This window comes from Dasypus novemcinctus, chromosome 5, assembly GCF_030445035.2.
Source record: "Dasypus novemcinctus isolate mDasNov1 chromosome 5, mDasNov1.1.hap2, whole genome shotgun sequence".
Taxonomy (NCBI): domain Eukaryota; kingdom Metazoa; phylum Chordata; class Mammalia; order Cingulata; family Dasypodidae; genus Dasypus; species Dasypus novemcinctus.
In genome coordinates, this window is record NC_080677.1 from 73,254,679 (window position 1) to 73,275,184 (window position 20,506).

At 37.1% G+C, this 20,506-nt stretch overlaps 1 protein-coding gene across 1 annotated transcript in view; it reads left to right on the plus strand.

Annotated features, from left to right (window-relative positions):
* Positions 1-20,506, plus strand: part of SEMA3C (semaphorin 3C) — a 182,361-nt gene that overhangs the window by 15,931 nt on the left and 145,924 nt on the right. The gene's annotated exons all lie outside the window — the stretch shown is intronic.

Consider the following 20,506-nt stretch of genomic DNA (forward strand, 5'->3'; position numbering starts at 1 on the left):
GCTAGTTGCCATAATTTAAACAAATGCAGAATCTCATAACATAAAATATCCTATGATTTAGGTAGAATTATTGGATAATTTAATTTGTCATTTGCCAATGAGAGTTGTAAGCATTCTCTAAACATTACCACACTAGTTCTATATTCATACCTAAACTTCATTATGTAATAAAGATGACAGTGGAGTGAGATGGGAGTCCCATTGCCATTACATACAAATCTGGATTCAAATAGATCCAGTCTTTATGGAAGTAATCTGTCTGGCATCAAAAGTTTCCAACTTTTGTTAATTCATCTAGCCAGATTGTTGCTTTATAAATTCAGGCTCATGGGCTTTTTCTCTCCCTGAATAGTAATACTCTGAACATTCCAAGAGACCAGAACATTAAGCTGGAAAAAAACAATGAGTGTATTATCATCACCAAAAGAGCATTTTGAACTTTATTAGAAGAAACTAATTAAGATGTTATTTTCAAGCAAAGGGCTTGGCATGGCTTCAGGAAGTTACTTTCTGGAGTCGGGCAGGGGTTTAGCTGGCACAGAGGGCAGCTCTTTAGCTTAGAGTTTTGACAGCTTTAATGCAAATCCATCTGGGATTTTTTTCTTTAAGCTGATTCTCTTAAAAGCCATTCTTCCTGCCACTGTTCTACATAATTGCATCAATTTCATTTTCCATTAGTACTCAAAACCTGCTGATATGACTGGAGTTTTAAAACCTTTGTGTGAGAATCCAATTATGTGAATTTTTTTTCCCAGAGGAACTGATAATGCATATGTTCCATGTGGTTGTATTTTTTATTTTGATATCAAAGAAGGATAAGCAAAGAAACGTGTACTCTAGCACCATATCCTTTGGTTATTCGTTTAATTGTATTGACTACAGTGGTGTATGCAATTTTTTTATGGTAGAAGAAAAAGAACATTCAGTAGGCTATTTCATTGAAGATAAAAGAAGTACATATCTCCATGCTTCATAATAACAAAATCTTGTGGTTTCAGGTGAAGAGAAATGCTTGTCTACCTCCTTATTGTCTGTAACATCCTTGTCTCTTTTATCATGTATTTATTTTTGACAGCTTGCCTTTATAAGCTCATTTATAATGATCTTCATTTGTTTACTTCATCTTATATCTATTTTCTGCTTTTCTGAAAGTATTTGCCACTTATCTATACAAATAGCTAACATTTTGGTTATTATACTAGAAACTGTAAATGATATGTACAATATATTAATGTAGCAGTTTATCTCCTCTTTAGATTGTTTTTAAATTGATGTGATCAAGCTTAGCCTGGAATCGTTCATGAAATGGCAAAAGCTTCAGAGCTCAGGTGCCGATGGAATGTGTACCAGGAAGGGAGTAATATATGGCCTAGAGTTAAGTGTTGTCACTTATTTGTGCATTAGAAATGAAATTTGGTGCCATAAGTACTTATTTGAAATTACCTTTAAAACAAATAGCTATCTATTATTTCCAAATTTTACAATAAGTAGTTGATACTAACGCAGAATTTTGAAACCTTTTCAGTTATTGCTTTCTGGGAAAAATATTAGATGTTTCATAACTAAAGATAATTTTGCTGGTCTCTGTAAGTAACGTAGACATCCTTCAAAGTATGTAAGTACTCATTTTAAGTTTAAAGAATATAAATTATGTTCACCTTACAGTCAAAACTGGAAAACCTGGTTATGTTGATTGGAGAATTATGGATCAATATGAGAAAAAGCTTTTAGACCCTTTTATAAAGAACATTATACCTGTCAGTTTTCTATTTTTTTTTTCTTTTCTGTACACCCACCCTAGTTAAAATGTGATTCTGTTAATACATCATACAGTTATAAAAGTTTATTAAAGATTCAAAGAACTGATTAAATTACATAAATATTTTAGAGACCTTAATTTATGCCATGTTTTGGGCTACATCTGTAGATTATAGATACAAAGAGAGTTATGGCATTCATCCCCTCCTCAGTTCTGTTAAGCAGGATAAACCAGTTACAAATTTAACTATTACATGGGGCAGACCCTGATATGTGCCATAAAAGAGGCACAAATAGCTCATAGAAGAGGACATTTTTGAAATAAATAAAAACCTTAATTTGGCTTAGAATATTGACTTTCTACCTCTTGTGTGCATTAATTATTCTGATAGCACTAATTGCAGTTTTTATCATGGTTATAAACCAAATTAAGAGGGGAGTTAAACTGGAATGCCAGGAAATAGATTATTGCACTTAACCTAAACCTAAAGTCTCTAAGACTCTGGAGCAGAACACTTTTGCTGTTTTTGTTTGTTTGTTTTTATGTCCAAATTTTCAACAGTGCCTATATAGAGTCAAAGTGATTGCCTGGGTGATAAATTGACCAAAAGGTTGACTCCCAGTTGCCCCACTGACTCCAAACATTCAGGCATTTGAAATCCCAAACTTCTCTAGTGAGGTAGCGGTGGGGAACTGTTCTCAAAGTCATCTACATTTCTCCATTCCCAGTCGCTCTTACTCTTTTGTTTTCTGCCCTTGCCCTCTCTTTTATGTGTGTACCCACATACACACACACATACAGAAATCTTGGCCATATTTCAGGAATAATGGAAGAAATGTATGAGGGAACCTGTTTCAAATACCAGAGGTTAAAAACAACAGAGTCGTTAGAAATGTCTTCTGTCGTGCCCCAAAGTGGACATCATACTCAGAAGTCAGAATCTGCTTTCTCTGGGCTTTCTTGCCCATCAGCAGGGTGCTACCTATTGTAAGGCCACAAGACCAAAAGAGAAAAAAATAGACATCAATTTAGGGGGGAAAATCTGCAATAATTCTGAGAATGTTTAGAATGACAGGCAAATTTAAATCCCAGACTGCAGAACAGTGATTCCCTACACATTAAAAAATCCTGATGCCCAGGTCATATCTCAGACTAGTTAACTCATTATCTCTAAGTTTGGGATGTAGGCACAAGTATTTTGAAATTACTCCAGGCAATTCCTGTCAGCAGCCAGGTTTGGAAACCACTGCCCCAAATCCCTAAAGTACAGTTTCTGTTAGAGAACATGAAATTGCCAGGGAACTCCTTCTGACAATGAAAGTCAGTGTAGTGGTAGTGTTCAAACGGTTTCCAGGCTAGGGCCATCACTTAAAATCGAATTTAAGCCACTTTACTCAACAATTGAGACATTCAGTTCCGGAGAAATCACCGTTAATGTAGTGGTAATGCAGCTTGAGGGTTGACAACATATTAAGAGAGAACAAAAACACCCTTCACTTACTTCTGCATGAAATATAAAGATCTATTTCAAAGCCATGACCTAGAAAATTATGTTCTATTTTCTATTTCTTTTACATTTTGAAATGTAGTGACTTCTTAGTGAGATTCTTCCCAACCTAAGCCAGCTTTGATATGGCTTATATCATTAGGCCTAGTACAGACACTCGCTCTAAGAGGAATAAAATAATTGTTTTTGCAATGGATGTTTTATCATGGACAATTGCATTTTTCATGAGCTTTGGGCCCAATTGTGGGATAATAGACTCTCCAGAAGGTAAATAGTTTGTAGTAGTGGTCATGGTAAGGAAGTAGAGGTACTAGTGAGACTGAGAGAAAACCATTCAGAGCTGGTTTCCTGTCACTTAGCAGCAATATATCACCTATAGCAATAGGAACAGGGTTTGGTTGCCTTTTATATGTCATAGTTTTGCAAGACCCTTTAGTAATGTATTATACATAGTAGATGTTTAATAAGTATTTGGAAGTTAAAGAATGAATGTGTCGTATCTGCAATAGAAATTGGAAGGAAGTAGATGGGGGACAGAGATAGATAAGAAAGAACAAAATGGTGGCTCAAACACTGTTGTAGTGCTCTGTTCCAGGATCATTGGTTCAATGGTACCAATAATTCATAGAGACCTTTCTTAATATGCACTTAACCTCCTTCTTAGTAAATTCTTTTGACTTGGATTTCTGTCCTTTGCATTCTAATCCTGAAATTTTCACAAAGACAGGAAAGCTACAGACCAATGCCTCTGACTTCTCCTACTTTGGTAGACACTGCACTTTAGTAAGCAGTGCATAAGAACCTCTAGAAAATAGGCCCAGGATTTCATTGAGGAATACTGGAAGCTTCACTAAACCTGAGGAATGTAGATGGGAATAGGATGACCTCTGCTATTAAAAGTTACAAATCGGCAAGTGGATTTGGCTCAATTAATAGAGCATCCACCTACCATATGGGAAATCCATGGCTCAAATCCAGGGCCTCCTAACCCGTGTGGTGAGCTGGCCCATGCACAGTGCTGATGTGCGCAAGGAGTGCCATGCCACGCAGGTGTGTCCCCCACAGAGGGGAGCCCTATGCACAAGGAGTGCACCCTGCAAGGAGAGCTGCCCTGTGCAAGAAAAGTGCCGCCCTCCCAGGAGTGGTGCCTCATGCACGGAGAGCTGATGCAACAAGATGACGCAACAAAAGAGACACAGAATTCTGGTGCCACTTGACAAAGAATGCAAGTGGACACAGAAGAACATGCAGCGAATGGACACAAAGAGCAGACAATGGCGGGGGGGCGGGGAAGAAGAGAAATTTTTAAATAAAGAAAAGAGTATAATTGCAACTTTTGATAAAAAAATAAAATAAATTGATAACATCTTTTTAAAAAAAGTTACAAATCGAGGAGCAGGTGTAGCTCAAGTGCTTGAGCACTTGTTTCCCACAGATGAGGTCCTGGGTTCAATCTCTAGTACCTCCTAAAAAAAAAGTTACAAATCATTATATATAATTTTGATGTAATGTTATACTGTCATGATTACATGTTTTATGATATTAGAGGAATCAACCATGTTAATCTTTTTTTTTTTTTTTTTTTTTTTAAAGATTTTATTTATTTATTTAATTCCCCCCCTCCCCTGGTTGTCTGTTCTTGGTGTCTGTTTGCTGCGTCTTGTTTCTTTGTCCGCTTCTGTTGTCGTCAGCGGCATGGGAAGTGTGGGCGGCGCCATTCCTGGGCAGGCTGCTCTTTCTTTTCACGCTGGGCGGCTTTCCTCACGGGCGCACTCCTTGCGCGTGGGGCTCCCCCACGCGGGGGACACCCTTGCATGGCACGGCACTCCTTGCGCGCATCAGCGCTGCGCATGGCCAGCTCCACACGGGTCAAGGAGGCCCGGGGTTTGAACCGCGGGCCTCCCATATGGTAGACGGACGCCCTAACCACTGGGCCAAAGTCCGTTTCCCCCATGTTAATCTTGAATACATGGATGAAAAATTTGTTTGGAACATAGAAATTTATAGTTTTTAACTACAAAATTTTACTGTTTTTGCTAATTCTGGAAAATAATTTTCTTACAGTTCAAAGAGAGGTTAACATTTCTTTAATAGCTATACATCCAGATACTTTCATTGCCTAATGAAACCTAACTACTTGCTCTAAATTGAAAAATTTTTGTAAAACAGCTATGTGTAGGAGCTATGAGGTAGAAATAAAAGAAGCAGTATTATGAGCAGATCAATAATAAAGTGTAACACAAATTGAATATTTGAGGTCTTTGAAAATGTCAGTACTGGCTGTAAAGGAAGTAATAATTTTACTTGTTCTTAAAGCAACATGAATTAAAAACTCGAGTTGTCCCTTTTCAAGAGCTTTATGGTATATGTTTGATTCTACCAATATAATGTTTTCATTTAGAGAAAAATAATCTTTTTTTGGCAGAAGGGGTAAATTTAACACCTTATAACACTGTACCTAATGTGAACAAAATTGAAAAAACATATTTTGCTCACTGGCCAAAGTTTAAGAGGGAAAAGAAGATCAGACAACTGTCTTATTAAATAAAACAGCAAATGATTTTCTAGGGTATTGTGTATTTTTAGGTTTGCAGTCACAGAAAACTAAGATGTAATTATTTCTCAGCTCCCACTGATAACTTTATTGATTGTTTTTTATTGGAAAAAGACTTATTTTTCCCTTTAAAGAAAATGGTTAGATTTAGTATACTCCTAATATCTATGACTTGGTATTTCTAGAGAATCAATAGACAAAGTAAAATAAATAAGGAAGAGAGAAGTAAGAATTGCTTAAGATATTTCCAGGAGTAAAATGCCAGTATCTGGCTTAGCAGACTTTAAGAATACAACTCCTTGTGTGTCAAAATGCAAATCGCACAACTGTGGTACTTCCTTGAATGGTACAAAGAAAAGAAAACAATGATTTGCAAAATGAAAATTACTCCTATACAATACTAAAATATTCATATTAGTAAATCTTAGGGTCATGTAGTCAAGGGTAATTTTATTTTTGATAGAATATTTCACAAATCATTTATTTGTTTTGAAGCATTATTTGATACAACCCAAAAACTGACAGTTGGAAAAATTGCTTAGCTACGTTAAAATCTTCAGGTTCCCAGTTCATTTCTGGAGTTGATCCCTTAGATGCTAACCTCTAGTAATCCTTCAGCAGACAAAATGGTTGCTCATTACCCTCACCCAATTAAGCCAGAACTGGTTAACATATTATACAGAATGGGCTGTAAAAGTACAATATTTACCATTTTTTTAAAGCCCTCTCAGACAATATATACAACATCTTCTATTCTATAGAACACACAAATTGCATATTTTCCACACTTCATTTTTGTCTCCGTATTATCTCAGCAAGTAAAGAGCAGAAGGTGACAGAGTATTTATATATAGTAGATTAAATAAACTAGTCACCAAAGGCCAATCTTTTATATATTCATTTGTTATATAAAATGACTTTGTTTGCATATATTTAGTGGTCAGTTTACTAAAGAGAAGTGAATGGGCCAATCAACCCATATCTTTGCCTTGTCTTCATTGAAAGGAAAATAATTGATTGTTTTGCTGAACCTTTATTGGCTCTGGGAATGTATAAAATCTAGGTTAGGCCAAAGAGCAGCCTGCCTAGGATTCAAAACTTGCTCCAACCCTTACCATCTGACTCATGGCAATTCCCTCACTACCTTTGGTTATATTTCCTTGACTATGAAATAAGGATAATACTCATTCCTACCTGATAATACCATTATGAATATTAAATCAGGTGGTATATGTAAAATACTTAGCAAGATATGACACACAGTACACATATACTAAATGATGGGTATCATCATCATTATTATTATTTTGTGTAAATAAATATACTTCCTGCTCTTAAGAAATGTACCGACTACATAGATCAAGAAATAATCTAGAAGTAGAAGAGTGGCAGGTGGCTGGCTTAGAATAGTGTGATCTTGGCTCACAAAGTAATTAAAAATGAATTAAAAAGAAAAAAAAACTACCAATAATATAAGAACAAAATGAATTAGCTGCTAACATGTAAGAATTGGGAAGTTTCAATTGACACTCTATTTTTCACATTCCTTGAAAGGTCAGAGGACCTGGCAAGGACTGATGGGAACTGAGCAGGGCTGTTCCTTTCTATCCTGGTTTCCTTTACACATTTATGTTACCTGCCTGAACCCCACAGTCATGGGGTTGTCATATAGATCTATTTAAAAAGAGGCGCTAAAATTGGTATCCTAATAACCAATATAATGTGATTATGGAGGTCTAATTCTCAAGTCTTGTGATCTGTACGTTGTGATTTGTTCTGCCTGTATTTTGCCAAATAACAAGACATGATAAATATTGTCTGGTGCCTACTGGTGTGCCCAGTGAGTTTTGTTTTGTTAATATCATTGTTATGACATATGTCTTGATTTTTTTGTTTTTGTTATTCCTTTACATAGATCTTACTTTACTCATCTTAAAGTAAGAATTATTTCACAATTAGTATTTGGGTTTATATGTTTTTATTTTTTTAATCTAGGAAATTATTTAGAAAAAAAGGAAGTCTTCTGGAAATAGTCAACATAAGCTGTATGTAAATGTTTTCTTGTTATTCTTTGAGACAACTGACAGGAGTTTGAGCAAAGCATATCAACTATACTTTTCAAGTTCATGAAGAGATTAGAAAGATAGTTTCCTCCTGTAATCATTTTAATATATTTATGATCCATTGTTATACACTATCTTTTAAAATTCAGCTAATAAATTTACTGCACAACAAACTATAAAACTGCTGATGTACAGATTAATAGCTAAACAAAGTTACACAGTAGCTTTACTTTTTTTTTTTTAAGATTTATTTTTTATTTATTTATCTCTTCCCCCCCCCCCCCCCCCCCCCGCCCCCTATTGTCTGCTCTCTGTGTCCATTCGCTGTGTATTCTTCTGTGTCTGCTTGCATTCTTGTCAGCAGCACCGGGAATCTGTGTCTCTTTTCATTGCATCATTTGCTGCGTCATCTCTCCGTGTGTGTGGTGCCACTCCTGGGCAGGCTGTACTTTTTTTGCATGGGGCAGCTCTCCTTACGGGGCGCACTCCTTGCGTGTGAGGCTCCGCTACGCGGGGGATACCCCTATGTGACACAGCATTCCTTGCGCACATCAGCACTGCGCGTGGGCCAGCTCACCACATGGGTCAGGAGGCCCAGGGTTTGAACCCTGGACCTCTTATATGGTAGGAGGACATTCTATCAGTTAAGCCAAATCCACTTCCCAGGAGCTTTACACTTTTACACTTTAAATACAACCTTCTTCCTGAACTGAATTCTATTCGGTTCTTTGTTTCTACTAGTACCAAATCTTGCAATTAAAGAGCTTCAAACTCTTTGCTAATTATCTTTCTCCTTTTTTGTTTTCCCCAATCTCATTCCTCCTATCCACTCGTCTTCATATTTGAGCAGTGTTTTCTATCTATGTGCACTTATGTTTATCCTTCATTTTTCTTTTCTCATGTTCCTGGTGGCAGACCGTAGCTACCTGGACATTTAGGTGAATCTGAATACTATGGCCTAAAGTTTACCTAAGCAGACCTTGTATTGATAAACCTCTCTCCCCATCCCCAAAAGAGGTTACCTTTGGAGATCCACGTAGTACACAAGAACAAAGTAAAATATTGTAGGTTTTTAATGTTATTTTGATTATTGGTTTATGATTTTGATAGAAATCCCCAAATTTATTATTTCCATTCACTACTCCACAATCCAGGGAACAAAAATGAGTAATTTCCTCTGGCTCTAGTTTATTTTAGAGCTTTATTTTTCTTGTAATTATGAAAACAAAAGTTAGAGGGAACAGGCGTGAATAGAAGTGTGGGCCAGTGGATTAGTCAGGTCGTGCCTGTGGCTTGTTAGGTCCACAGCGCCATGCTGAGGGACCAGGGACCCCCTGCCTCCCACCTCCAATCTCATTCTCAGAGGCTACAAGCCCTGCCCACTCAGCCACACAAGTCCTCTAAGGTTTTCTTTCTTGGTTTGTAGAAACACAAGACAGGACCATCAGTGGAGGATGAAGAAGTTGAGGCACATAAGGAGAAAGCAGATACTTAAAACTGAGCACAGTAAAACCAGGAGCAAGGAGAAGCCTTGATGCAAGGAAAAGCAGAGAACAGAACTGGTAGAAGGAAGAGAAGCTAGCATTTAGCCTAGCTTGTTAGCAGGATGGCAGGTATTAGAGCAGGGCACAAAAAATTATTCTGTGACAGCCATTTCTGAACACCCAGGAGATATGCTAGAAGGTTACAAGAGATACTATCCAACCATTAGAGCCACTAATAAATCCCAAATGAGGTTCCAGTTCACTATTAGGGTGGTCTAAGAGGCTGCCAAGATGACATCCTATTTCCCTTTCTACACTATCTTATTTTTTTAAGTAGACCCCTTTACCAAAGGTAACCTGAGATACGCCTGTTCCTGATAGTAGGTATATGACTGAGGCGTAATGGCAGCATATGGGGACAGGGAAATGAGGAAGTTTTCCTATAATCATGAGGGCTAAAGGGCAGATGACAGTTTTTAGTCTTAATTTGATTTGGAACAAATGAGTATATGTATCAACATTGAAATTTGAAGCATTTTCAAGGTTTCTACAATTGCATCAAGTTGTTATAGATTCATAAGTGAATCCAATGTTCATAGTTGTAAGGCCTTTAAAAGACAATTATCTACCTTTTAAGGGAAATTGAAAATTAGAGTAACTTAAAATAGTGTTGTACTGTGAATTATTAATATTGTGATTATGCTAAAAATAGTATGTGAATATTTCTGAGTACAAGGGATATGGGAGAATAAACTAAACACAAATCTTATGTTCACAGTACTCTATTCTCTATTTTTTTTCTTTTGATATAATAAAATTTTAGAAAAATATGAAAAGTATTAAGAAGTGCCTGCAAATTTTCTTCATGAACCAATATCACCTGCCTAAAGTTCAGTCAGATGTTAGGAGTAGATTGTAGAGGAAAACTCTTAAAAGGAGAGCAACTGACATAATTAATTGCCTTAGGATAAACTCTGTCTTGCCTTAAATTAAATCATCGCCTTGATTTTTTCCAGATCACAGAGATATTTTAGAAAATGAGGGAACTGTTCTCATGTTTAACAAGAGATTTATTAGGCATTCTCATCTGTGTGGTTTTTAAAGCCCATCATTGTTTCTACCTACATAATTAACAGATTGCATTTATTATTGAGACCCTTTAAGATTTAAATTTAATTGCAATTTTCTAAAAATTCTATGCTAATATGTAGTTTGGTATTCACATAGGGAATTCAAATTTGTTTAAAAAATCAGGGATTTGAGTTTCTGTAGATTTTCAGCACCTTTATGAAAATTTGCCACTTTGCTAAGCCTGGAGTCAAGAAATATGTTAAAACAGTTAAAAGGTCGCTGCATTTGAACATTTGATGCAATGAACACTGCCTTGCATTGTCAGTTTGCATAGGGAAAAATAATGAGACTATAAAGAAATACTATCTGGTTTATTAGAATTTTTTACTATTGAAACAGCTGGAAAAACAGAGGTTGTAGGCTGGCTTCCATTTTCCATTGCTTTCTGTCCTTTAAATTCAGATTTCCTCTTGTTCATGACCACATGGTCACCACACACAGACCCTTTAGTTTGCTACTTTAAGCCACATGGCACATGGAGATTAAGCACTGTTAGTAAAGACTAGCTTAGGAAAAATTTTTTTTAATTTATTGAAATATATTACCCACACACAAACATACATAAACAATAGATGTAGAGTAACAGTTGTGAACTTAAAAAACAACCATATGTAACATCCTACAGGACTCTCATAACTCACCCTACTATCAACACCTTACATTGTCGTTAAACTTTTTAAACTAATGATTAAAGAGCATTGTCAAAATATTACTACTAATATTTTCCCCCAACCCTCCCTTTTAGTATTATCTTTATGTCATTTATATAAGAACATACATAAACAATTAAGTGTATAGTAAAAGTTGTGAACTTACAAGGCAAACATGCATAACATCATACAGGGGTCCTACACATCAACCCTCCACCAACACCTTGCATTGTTGTGAGATGTTTGTTACAAGTTACAAAAGAATATTGTCAAAATCTTACTACTAATTATAGTACTTATCTTACATTTGGTGTGTTTTTCCCCCAACACACCTAATTATTATTTTTTAAGTTTATTTTTTATGACAGATTTGTAAACTTATAAAACAATCATGCACATACGCCGAATTCCCATAGCTTAGGAAAAATTTTAACAAATAAATGGTGCTTTCAAAGGGAATGTAGATTTATGCAAGGTGTGTGTGTGTGTGTGTTTGTGTGTCCTGGAATAAGTCAATAAGGAAAACATCAGGCCATGGTGGTTGGATGCCATTAATGATTGAGGCATATTTTATGTTACAGTCTAAGTGTACTAAAATGCTAAGTGGCATCCTGGTGATCAGAAAGCATATGAATCATTTTCCTATATTTAGAATCACAAATTATCAAAGTTTTATTGCCAAAATAAAAATTAGGCATCATCAAATTTAGCTGTTTATATTACATTTGAGGCCCAAAGAGATTAAGTATTTTGGCCACTATGCTGGTTTACTAGAACCTGAATATAATCATTACCTGTCCATGGCATTCCACATCATCTCTCTCCTGTACCTATGCACTTAAGGGGTAAATGAAGGAATTTGTGATATGCAGTGTGAAGGATGATAAAAGAAAGGATGACAGTGGATGCAATTAGGCCTTTCAAAATGTAGTCATGATAAATAAGTTGGGAGCTACTGTACCCCATAAGCTCCAGTGAATTGAGAGGGATTTGGGTCAAAAACAAAACAAAGTTAGTATGTTCATTAAAACATCCACTCTTTGCAGTTACCATCTGAAAAAGAAAGAGAAAGAATATAGTTACATGCCTTCAAAATCCATTAAGTATTCTGAGGGTCCAAATCGTTCTGCTTTGGAAGCAGACCCTTTTTTTTTTTTTTTAAAGATTTATTTATTTATTTATCCCCCCCCCCCTCCCCGGTTGTCTGTTCTCTGTGTCTATTTGCTGTGTCTTCTTTGCCCACTTCTGTTGTTGTCAGCGGCACGGGAATCTGTGTTTCTTTTTGTTGCGTCATCTTGTTGTGTCAGCTCTCCGTGTGTGCGGCACCATTCCTGGGCAGGCTGCGCTTTGTTTCGTGCTGGGCGGCTCTCCTTACGGGGCACACTCCTTGCGTGTGGGGCTCCCCTACGCAGGGACACCCCTGCGTGGCAGGGCACTCCTTGGGCACATCAGCACTGCTCATGGGCCAGCTCCACATGGGTCAAGGATGCCCGGGGTTTGAACCGCGGACCTCGCATGTGGAAGACAGACTTCCTAACCACTGGGCCAAGTCTGCCACTGTAAGCAGCCCCTTTAGAGACATATAAAATGATTTATAAAGAAAAAAAAAGTCTGTTGGTAGAAACATGCATCCATGACCTCTACATTTCTGAAAAATTATTGTAATCGATGTGGAAAAAAAAATCAGAAATACTAAAGAGTATAAAGTTTAATTCGAACATTTGGCTGAAATGACCATTTAAAAAAATAATGCAACATATGAAGAAGAATTTATATTCCGCGTTATTAGAGAGGCATGAGGAGTTTATCTTTAAATTGTATGTATGCAAATCAAATCCATTGCATTTTTTAATATTTTTTCACAGAAACGACCTCCGTTAAATAAGAAAAATGTTGCATGGTCTTATACTGTCTGATGCACCTGCCATAATTAAAATTGCAATCACAAAGAGAAAATCATCTACAAAAGGGAAGAATTATTGCATTGCTGTACTATAAACTGGATGTTTATCCTATAAAAATGGTAAAAATAGGTCGCTTACCTTTGGTAAAGAGAGGTAGATCCCTCAGCATTCATGTGTTACAAAGGTTAAGACTCAAATGAGGAATGGTTATGGTACTCAATGTCAAGAAATGTCTTCATTTACCTTTCAGTCAGAAGACAGCATTAAAATCCTTGTGACTTTTTAAGGTTTGTTTACCTTTTTAAATGCTAACTTATTTCATAATGGCTGGAGCACAATTTAAGTTAAATTTTCTCTAAGCATTAACCTTGGTAAAGTGGTCTTTCTTTTATTTTCTAAGAATCAATTGATATACCTCAGAAATTCCTTGATATATTTCTCTGCATTACTTATGTAATGTCAGTACTAGGGTCTACATAAACATGGGATGACAACTAACACAAAATACATATTAACACATATTAATATGCATTGCATCCAGATTTTCAGGATAGTTTCCTTAAATAAAATAATTTTTTAAAACTTGATTGTGCTAGCATCAGTTGTAACAAATATGCCACACCAATGCAAGGTGCTGGTGGTGGGCTTATACATGGGAATCCTGTATTTATGCATGACTGTTCTGTAAACCCACAACTTCTCTAATAAAAAAGAAAAAAAAATGAACAAACTGTATTAGTCAGCCAAAGGGATGCTGATGCAAAATTCCAGAAATCAGTTGGTTTTTATAAAGGGTATTTATCTGGGGTAGGAGCTTACAGATACCAGTCCAGAAAGCGTAAGTTGCTTCCCTCTCCAAAGTCTATTTTCACATGTTGGAGCAAAATGGCTGCTGACATCTGCAAGGGTTCAGGCTTCCTGGGGCTTGCTTCTCTTTCCAATGTGAGCTTACTTTCCAGGGCTCCAGCTTAAGGCTTCAGCATCAAACTCCAACGTCAAAAACTCTCCAGCTCTGTCCTTTGCCATACCTTTTATCTGTGGCTCAATGCTTTACTGGCACAAGAGGTTTACCTGGTTACTTAATCAAGTAAACCTCTGAATCCAATATAATCTAATATGCCCAGAGGAAAAGACCAGTTTACAAACATAGTCCAATATTTCTTTTTGGAATTCATCAATAATATCAAACTGCTACACAAACCAAAACCTGATTTGTCCACCAATATTCTCCACTTCAGTAACTGATGCCATCATTAACCACTTTGTTCTTTGATTCCTCTTTGAAAGCCTCATCACCCACATCTTGTTGCTCTATCTCAAAATATACTAAAATCCTCCACTGCTCTCCCTAGTAGACATCACACCTGTGCCCCTCCCCTCCCAATCAATCCTCCACTGAGCAGCCCTAGCAGTTTTTTTAAAAATTAAGATGGGAGAAGAGGTGGCTCGGGTGATTGGGTTCCCAGCTACCATATGGGAGGCCCTGGGTTCGATTCCCCAGTCCTCCTGGTGAAGGCAAGCTGGCCCTCCCCCAGGAGTGCTGATGGCCCAGGCCACCACGGAGAGCTGAGAGCAAACAGCAAGCGCCAACAAGGTGGTGGTGAGGAATAAAAAAATGAAGTAAAATAAATAAATCTTCAAAAAATAAAAATTAAGTCCAAAGACTATTAAGCATATCAAGAAACACTGAAACTCGCTGGTCCTCAGAAAGCACTTGGAAATGAGAAGAAAATATCACATTTATCCATCAGATCAACAAAAGTTAGAAAAGCAGCCCTTGCCACGAATTACGGAGGCAGTGAGGATGTAGGCACCTTGTGCTCTGCTGGAAGGGGGTAGATGGGATGCAGCGCCCTGGACAGATTCTGGCTCTGCTTCAGCTATTGAAGGACAAATGTGCCCCTCACCCAGCAGTCCAGTTCCTAGGCATGTTCTGGTAAGGTGACATGGAGGAGGACATTACATGCAGCCCTCTGCAATGGTGACTATTGAGAAGACTATCACTCATTGCTTTTAGCCAAGGTGCAGTGCTGAAACTGTACTCCATGGGAATTCACCCCCAGGTATGGTGCCCTCTGGAGTTGTGCCATGTGTGGTGCAGTCTCCAGTGGGAGTGAAGATGGGAACAAAGGAAGTGGACATACACCCTCATATCCAAACAGACGTGATGGTAATACATTCTGAATTTGAGGAGTGTGATGAGCTAAACCACTACCCATGATTTTGAAGACAATCAGATCCTCTCTCTCTCCTGATTATTAGAAAAACAACAAAAACCTGACTGAGTATGTACATACATCTAAGGTATTGTTTCCTGAACTGGAAAGTATCAGTATGTAATTAATTCTTTGCTTTCCAGAATTTACAGTACTATTAAAGAGATGAGATTTTGAGCTATACTTGAAGAAAGAAGAGAGGTTAACAACATAGGCTTGGAAAAGAAGGCAGAGTGTGTGAGATGGAGCAGTGGTGTAGACATCAAACTCCAAACTTGTTCTGTGTTGAGTTTATAACATCAGGTAACATATTTGAGCAATGGTGATTACAGGAGATTAAGTAAGATAGGATTGGAGAAATTAACCTGGCTAAAGTGTTGCCCAAGTAATATGACAAATTGCCATGACAAGGCAGTTAGAGTTCAGAGTACAACATTAAGAGAAAGGAAGACTAGACAAAGAAGCCAATATAAGTAAACCAGCAAAAGGGGATAACTATGGCTTTTAAAATAAGTCAGAACTCTGGACATCACATTTTGTGCATTTTCTCCATCAGTCATTATCTGATAAAAGAATATAGGGGCAAGAGATTTGATAAAGTTGAGGTGTAACTTTCAGTTATTCAATGTAGCACAACTCCTACCTTCTATCCTTTTCATTGTAAAATAGAAAAAGAGTCAATACCCTATTTTCCTTTAGAATAAAATCACAAATATATGTAATTTTCTTTTCATAGTAGAACAGTAAAAAAAGAAAGAAAAAGCATCAATACAATTGTATATTCCATTCTTTAAAAAGGGAGTCAATTATTCATAGTGGGAGTTTAGTTAGAAACTTGAGTAGATGGAGAGCAACATACTTAAGCCTGAATCTTATGAAATACAATAATGAATGATAGATAACATGATTTTGAAGAGTCTATATTTTTGAAAAATGATTTAGTGACTTAGGTTTTCAATACAAAAATTATTAGAATGTCTACTAGGTACTAAACATTATATATTTTTTTGCTTTAGCTTTAGACTTCCAGAAGCTTTATAGTATATCTTTTTACTACAATGTCCAGGAACTACTTCTGTTTCCTTTGTTAGATATCATACAGATTGAACTAAATCACAGTGAGGTCTTCTATGAGTATCAGAGAATCAAAAGTAAATAAAAAATAAGCATTTTGAAATATTGCATATATAGCCCAAGAGAGAAATCAATACAACTCTGCAGGATGTAGATGACCTTAATATTGCCTGGGATGGGAGGTGGGGGATGTGGCTATATGAACTGTTAAAGTAGAGAAGAATCTCTGTGTAAATACATTTTAATAATCTGTGCTAACTATTCTATAAAAACAAAAATAGAACACTTATATGAGCATTTTGTGGTGTTTGCCCAATTTTTAATTAGGACTTTTACTAAGTTTAGAGTAATAATATGTCTTTATAGAATAAGTATTCGCCTCTTAACTGTGAAAGATTACAGAGAACTGCAAGAAAAAGTATAAATGCCAAAATTAATTAATTTGTAAAATAATAGTTTACTGTTGAGTGTTAAGAGGCTAACTGTAGAAAGCAAAAGTGTTGTAAATGACCCTAGAATTCTACCTTTTTGCAAAGAATAACTGGGAATCCATGAGTATTTTCGAATGAAGCAATCTATAACTAATTAAAAAATAATCTAGTTTAGGGAAAGTTATAGTAGTTCCATATAGTTTTAGAGAATATATTTTAGTTAAAAGGTTGAAATTGCTAGTCTTCTGTACTTTTTTAATATATTCAACTGAAAAGTTAGAATATTTTTTTATTACTCAAGGAGGTAATTTGTATGATTATGTTTGTTCTCTAAGGATTTTTGAAGTTTGAAAATATTTATTTATTGATTTCTTCCCTTATTTTAGCACTTAAAACAGGGAAAATAAATTTGAAAATGAAGGAGATATGTATGCATAGATAGTAGAGATATAGATCTATAGATACAGATCTTGTTGTGTTTCTTTGCTGCTTTTGAACTCTTTTCCTGTTCTTCATAACCATCCCTACATATGGAGCCCAAACTATGTGTAACAAGATGGATAAGGTTTGTTCATCAAAATTTAAGGAAAGCTGGGGGAGATAAACTAGCCTCACAGGCTGTTACTAGTAAGAAAGCAGTAGAAATATTGTGGGTAGGGAGGGAGTTGGACTTATTTTGCAACGGACTCTGCATAGAAACGAGGGACACATATTGGGGATTTGGGTTCATGAAGATGGCTGAAGGGCTTCAATGCATGTATGATGAAATCAACCCCTGACTCACTCATGGACCATCAATAAATTGGCTAGTCTTCACAAAATGCAGAGTGTGTCTGAAATTCCTATGAGGCATCCAAGTCCCCTGTCTTTTGTGGGGCAGATGCAAATAGGCTAATCTGAACCAAGAGGTCAAATAGAGAAAAGCATAGACATTAGACATGGAAATCCTAGGGGACATTTAAAGGCCCTGGAATGGGTTCTGAACTGAGGTTTACCAGGGAGGCCTTAATTGACATACATATGACACGTGCATGTGCTTCCTAAAGAAACAGGCTATGATACAATACTGTGAAGGTCATAAAGTAATAGTGATACATCTAGATGGTAGAGTCATTTGATGCACATGACATTTTGACTGTTGTGATAGGTTTCAGATAAAATGATAATAGGCTAGTAATATCATGTGGCACAGGACATTATTTTTTTAAAAAAACTTTTCTATAATCTAATTTTCTCTGTAGAGAGAGCTCTCTGACACTGAGCTTCTTGGTTCACCTTAGGAGTTTATATGGAACTCTGTGAACTTTGTAGTTCATCATGTGCAGGCTTGTTGGGGAAAGTTCAGTCATGAACATGGTGTTTTGGCCTTAAGACCAGATCATTTAAAAAGTAAAAAGTGTATATAATAAAATAACATAGTCAGATCTCAAGTGAAAAGAACTTTGGTGACTTTGAGCATTTAATTTAGATTTGGCTGTTTAGTAGTGGTTTTCAATGTTTATTTTACTAAGCACCTTTTCAAAATTTAAAGTTTCCCCAACTTACTGTCGTTTTTCTTTATATGGTTTCAACCTCAGCATTATTCTTTTCATTGCACTTTATTGTCTATGTTGAAAAGGTTGGTGCAACCCAAAGGGAGAGATCTTTAAGATTTCTTGGAGCCTTGGAAGACCCTCAGCTTCCTTCAGGACATATTTACTTCCATAATCGACTGAAAAAATCAAAAATAAAAATAGGCTTTCTTTTTTCTTCCCTTTAATTGACTCAAGATAAAATTTTACAAGAAAATTGACAGCAACAAATCTTAGAGGTTTATATATTGAAGCTGTGATGGAATAGGCTGACAAGTGCCTAGATTTTCAGACGAGAGACCTTTTAGCCACAAGGCCATTTTCTTCAACATGTTGGACTTCTAAAAGCAATTGTTTCCTCTTGACACACATCTAATTTCATTTACTTCTGTGCTTTTTAGTTTTTCCAATTATGAGAACTATAGACTATATGTAAGAAAAGCAACCATCTAAAAATTGAATTAATTGGCAGCTAACTTTATGTCAAAAATTCCAAAGTAGAATCTGAATGATTGCTTGACTACCCCCATCTCCACCCAATTAACCTTACTGAATTAACTATTTGTGATTGTATTATTAAAAATAGAAATAGATGAGGAACATTTATATTGTTGAATATTATGTTGGGATGTTAAAATGGATCCTTTATTTTATCAATATTTGTATCTATTGACAGATTTTTGTTTTAAATTATCTACCTCTTTGCCTTTACACATTAAACTCTATTTGGACAAATATATAATTCTTTGATTTTATTGTTTATGTTTCTAAAATGATATGTACTTTTACTAATAATGCATAATAATTTTGTAACCATGCCTCTGAGAATATATTTTAAAAATCAAATCAAATTATAATTTAGAAACTGAATTACAGGTATCTTAAAAATTCTTGGTGGTTATCCGGATAACCGCCAAGATGGCAGCGAAGTAAGGAAGTAGCTCCTAGAGACAGCTCCTGCTACAGGGCAGTTATTAAACACCCAGAGCTATCTGGAGCTAGCTGAAGCACCTGTTTAGGGGCTCCAGGAGGCCAGAAGAGCATCCTGCAACATCCTTGAAGGAGTGGAAGGAGGAGATTGCCTATCTGCAGAGAAGACTCATAAATAGAGCACTCCATGCCACGGATGCTGGTGCCCATCCTCCACTGGAGGGACAAGCATCCTTGGGAGCTGTTCAGTGGCTGGAATTGAAAGCTCCACTTCCCAGAAATGGGGGAAGAAGAGATGGTTGGGCATTAACTTCAGCTGCTGATGAATAAATTCTGTTGGCTAAAGTATAATCCTGTGAACAGCTAAAATTTGAGCCTGTCTGAGTCAGAAAGAGGCTGGGAGCTGCCATCTTAACACCACACCTGGCACGAGGGGAAGCAGGGAGGAATGAAAATCACAGTGCTGGTGAGGACCGGCTTCTTTCCATCCAGATCAGATTGCAGCTGTCACATAAGCCCCAACCCCACCTCTGACAGGGAAGAGGCTGGGGGGACCTGTGCCAGCCTCTCCAGGATATTACAGGCCACATTACGGAGTCTGGTAATCATCCTACTTTGGCAGTGCAGGCTGCCCCAGAGGTATTCTGTGGCTGAAATTGGAAGCTCCATTTCCCAAAAACGGGGGAGGAGGAGACGATTAGCTGCTGATTTCAGCTACTGATTGGTAGACTTGGCTGGCTAAGGTATAACCCTGGGAACAGGTGGGGTGTGAATCTGCCAAAGTCAGAAAGATGCCAGTGGCCGCCATTTTGACTCTGCCCCCAGCCTGAGGGAAAGCCCAGCTGATCAAAAATCACAGTGATGGTAGGAAGAAGTTTCTTTCACCCACATCGGCCTGCAGCCCTAGGCTAGGCATCAGCCCAGCCTCTGGCAGGGAGGAGCTGGCAGGCCCTGCACCAGCCTACCCAGGTAATTCCAGGTAACTGGCTGGCACAGACTGAAAATTGGAAGTCCATTGGGGCAACTGCAGTCATCTTGGACCTGCACTGCATAGATTGCTGCCCAATCCAGTAGCTCCATCCTTGCCCCAGCCAGGGGAGAAAGAGGCATGAATCTTCATTAGTCTCTCTGGGCAACTACAGTCTAGGCCTGCATGACTTGGATTATTCCACACAGCTGTGACTCTGTCCCTACCCCTGGCAAAGGAGAAAGTTGGAAGAAGCTTCATTGGT